We start from the raw sequence: 4,623 nt of genomic DNA, 5'->3' as shown, positions 1-4,623 counted from the left end.
TTCTACTAAACAATTTCCTTATTTTGAAATATTTAAATAAAAAAAAACTTCTATGTTCCTCCACAAATTAGTATGCCTAGTTTGTGTGTCTGTGTGTGTGTTTATGTGGAATCATGAAATCTAAATCACCCTTTAGACAAACCCTACTGAGCCTTGTATTACAGTACCACGCAGTAGTTCAATCAACAATGAACTGATTTCAACTGCAGAATGACTTTACTATTGTCTTTTTAAAGCTGCTCTACAGTAGAACTGAATTTGTTTGCATCACTGAATCACTATTTTCTTGTTTATCATTGTAAAGCTGCTTTGAAAAAAACTGTATTGTATAAAGCACTATATAAATAAAGGTGACTTGACTTCGAGGGTCCCCCATTCTGACAGTTTCACTCAGTCTGTAGCTTCTGTCAGTCACAGCATTTGGTGAGGCAGGCAGTCATTGAGCTGCTAACAGCCATTTGACCCATTTAAATTAGTTTTGGATGTCCACCAAGAGATTTAAGCTCACTTCAGCAGGTCTTACATGCTGACTCAGGAGCATGTATGCTCCTATGGTTCTATTAACGGACGGGGTGACGGGATGTCATTATTATTTTTGCCTCCTCTTTAAACTTCACCACCCACCTCTCTTCATTCTGCTTGTTGGTCTCTTCTCACATAGCCTTGCACAAATGGCTTTTGTAATGAGAAAACAGCTATAAAATGCACAATGGCTCCTAAAAGTGGCAAGTAAGCAGTTTGCTAAGTATAATTGTCAAATTGCTTAGAAACGCCTCTTAATTTCTTTCCTAACTCAGTAGACACACATTGCTCCCTTTAGCGGATGAATAGATTGAGAAGGTCTGAATGACTGTTAACAACTGCAAGTTACATTTGGCAAAACATACAATGGCAGTCAAAAGGAATACTTAAGATTTTTTATGTTTTTGAAAAAGTCTCTGGTCACCAAGGCTGCATTTATTTAAATAAAAGTACTGAAAAAACAGTAATATTGTGAAATATTTTTACAATGTAAAATAACTTATTTTAAATGTAATATATTCTAAACTGTTATCTATTCTTGTGATGGTGAAGCTGAATTTTTATCAGCCATTACTACAGTCTTCAGTGCCACATGATCCTTTAGAAATCATTTTAATAGGCTGAATTTCTGCTCAAGAAACATTTCTTGTTATTATCATCAGTGCTGAAAAGAGTTTTGCTGCTTACAATTTTTGTGGAAACCATGTTACGCTACCATTCAAGAGTTTGGAGCAAGACTGTTTTGTTTTTTTAAAGAAATGTATTCTTTTCCTAAGCAAGAATGCATTAAAATGATCAAAAGTGACAGTAAAGACATTTATAATGTTGCAAACAATTGCAGAAAAAAAGTATCACAATGTATCCAAACAAATATGAAGCAGAACTGCTAAACTGGATGCTTCAATTGTTTTCAATATTGACAATAAGAAATGTTTCTTGAACACCAAATCAGCATATTAGAATGATTTCTGAAGGATCAAGTGGCACTGAAAACTGGATTAATGGCGGCTGAAAATCCATCTTTGTCATCATAGAAATAAATAAAATATTTTAAATATATTTAAAATGGAAAACATTAAATGATTAAATTATAATATAAATTATTTTTATAAATTAAATTATAATCACAGTATTTCTGTTTTACTGTGTTTTAAATCAAATAAATGCAGCCTTGTTGAGAATAAGACTTTCAAAAACATTACAATCTTAATTATCTTAACTTTTGGCACACAGCTAATGAGACTATTTCGTTTATAAATGCCAATTTTGACACAAAAGTGAAAGCTGAATGGGTGTGTGAGTGGCTGAGTGAATGAATAAGAAAGAAAGAGAGAAAATGTCAGCTGGTATGTAATCTCGAATCCCCTCTTGTGCAGGCCTCAGAAACAGTTGCACTGATGGGCATGTGTCTCCCAGCTCCCAACAGACAGGAAGCAGCAGAGCATGCCTTGTGATGAAGGATAATTACCCCACACAGTCACTGGAAAGCCTATCCACTTTACTAAACTCACACACACTGAGAGAGATTCATGATGAAAGGAGAACAGAAGGCAATGAGAGAGATGGAGAGGAAAACTAGATGGAAAGAAATAATGTCATAAAATAATAATAAATGCACAATAGACAGAGTGAACTGGGAAGACTGTAAGTCCATTATTTAGAATTGTGAGCAACATAAAAAGAGAAAGGGGAAAGATAGAGAACAAGAGTTAAAAGGATTTGAGATTTAGGTCTCATGATGATCTTTAGTCATAACTGTGTAAAAAAAGAAGCTATCTAAAGAGTCTTAATTGTGACTTTCTCCAGGCGCTATCATTCAAATCTACAAATATTAGATACTTGTCTCTTCAGCCATTATGAGTTGAGGTCTGATCTGGGATTGAAAGCAAACTGAACTAGCTTCTCACACATGATCATGCTTGAGGTATTGTGCAAATGACTTGCAGTTGACCTCATGACACACTAGCCTCTTCCCTCATTCATCTGTAACTCACGCATGCTTAATTTGAAGCTTTTTTAGAAATGGAAATGCCACCTAGTGGCTCTTTAAAAAATGGATTCAGCTAAATTAAAGCTAAATTTCTCCAGATCTGTTCTTATTAAAAAAAAAAAAAAAAAAAACTTTGATGACCTGAGCATGAGTACATTTTCAGCAAACTTTCATTTTAGGGTAAACCATACATTTAACAATCTGGTAGATGATGAGTTATTTCTATTTTCTCTTAGAAACCTGACTGCACTTGATTTGAGAAGTTTCCAACCTTTTTGAATCCAAGAACCGCTGTTCTTGGGAAATAAATGTGTCCATACATGTCTTTTAATGCAATTTAGTGTTTGAAAGTGTTTATGCAAGCATTCTGACAGAAAATGATAATAAAACAGACATGATTTCCCTGCTTTGATATTTATCCTTGACAAATATTACACTCATGGATTTAGTAGATATGTTACTGTCACGTGTAGTGATATTTAAAGTGCACAACGAAGTAATCCAAAAATAGTCTTTTAATTATAAATCCACAAGGAATACACACAGGAGAAGCGTAGCACACACAATGGTAAAGAAAATAACCAGCAGCGACTAAACAGAGTGGAGTCTAAAGAATGAGTGACAGTTGCAGATCATAAGTAACCATAGAAACAAATCAGGACCAATCAGAAACTAGGGCAAAGGAACTAATCAAGGCAGGAGAACAGAAACAGTGAAACACAACCAAAAGTCCATAACTGTGACAGTAGCTTCCTCTCTCAGAAGGCACGTCCTCGCGCTGCAAAGAGTCCATCTGAGGTGGGAGGAAGGGGGCTCTGGAAAAGGATGTGGAGGACATGCAGGAACCAGGTGAGAAGGTGGATAGAGAGACCAGGTTGGAGCTGACTTTGGGAGGAGCCAGGTGGAGATCCAGGGAACAGCCAGGACTGATGCCCATGGTGGAGTCGAGGGAGGGAAGAGGCATGGTGGAGAAGGCCTTGACGACACCATGTGGACGAGCTTTGGAGATGGAGCCACTGGAGGTGGAGACCCAGGTGGAGCAGAGCAGATGGAGAGCCAGGTTGACACCAGAGGTCCAGAGAGCCAATGCAGAGCTGACAGCTCATGCAAGCGAGGCAGAAACAAGGAACCCGGAAGACTGCGGCAGAGCTGGAGCGACTGAGGACAACGGTGGAGCTGGAGGGAAGAAGCCAGACGGAGCCAGAGGGATGGAGGGATGAGGCAAAGCCGGAGGAGTGGAATCCCGTAGAAGAGGAAGGTCAACGACTGACCAAGGCAGAGCCGGAGGGATGAGGGAGCCTAGTGGAGCCAGTGGGATGATGGGCCACGTGAGCAAGGAGCCAAGGCAGAGCCGATGGGTCGGAGGACCAAGGTGGAGTCCTGGAATCAATGGCTGGAGGCGGAGACAGGGGATTCTCACTCCAAGGCAGAGCTGGAGACTGGAAGGCCCGAGGCAAATCAGAGTGCCTAGATGGAGAGACAGAGGCAGAGACTGAGGAGATTCAGGGCTGGGAGGAACCACTGGAGACTCAGGAGACATAGGAAACTCAGGAGAATCCCTAATATCTATATCTGCATTGGACTTCAGCAGATGATTTTGCTAAACTAACACAATACAAGAAGACATAGCCATTAACTAACACAACATTTAAAAGGTACAGTTTAAAAACCTGTAATATTAATACATATTTATAAAAAATACCACATATTTTCTTACCTGTGAAAGTTTATCCGATTTCTTCATAAATTTATATTTTGGCAGTTTTGAAACCGAGAGGCTGCACGATGTTGTCATGGTATCGTGAAACTCATTTTTATAGTGAGTGATGACACATTGACTGTTCCAAGATTGCGGTCGAATGTGGAATCTACCTATCCACCTTTTTTTTCAATGCGGAAGTACACCGCTTTCTGTGAATGTGCGAGACTTCCGCTTCATTAGGCACTGTAGGGAAATAACGAGAAGAATAACAAAGTGCAGTAATTTTTCACATATTTTGAAGTGCCGACGATAACACCAGGCACGACACTGGCAGTGTTGTTACACAGGCACAGCATCTTCAAAGCGCTCACAAAATGCCGAATTAAATTGACAAAACACAATGCAACCG

The 4,623-nt window shown here is 39.0% G+C and overlaps 1 long non-coding RNA gene across 1 annotated transcript; it reads right to left on the bottom strand.

Annotated features, from left to right (window-relative positions):
• Nucleotides 1–3,009: 3,009 nt before the first annotated feature.
• On the bottom strand, nt 3,010–4,623 carry LOC122147239. The gene is made up of 2 exons (XR_006161515.1): nt 4,230–4,623; nt 3,010–3,979 (listed from the first exon to the last, which is right to left on the bottom strand). It is a non-coding gene; the product is annotated as an uncharacterized LOC122147239 (long non-coding RNA).

The sequence above is a fragment of the Cyprinus carpio genome, chromosome A13 (genome assembly GCF_018340385.1).
Source record: "Cyprinus carpio isolate SPL01 chromosome A13, ASM1834038v1, whole genome shotgun sequence".
Lineage (NCBI taxonomy): Eukaryota > Metazoa > Chordata > Actinopteri > Cypriniformes > Cyprinidae > Cyprinus > Cyprinus carpio.
This window is presented reverse-complemented; position numbering and strand designations above follow the sequence as displayed.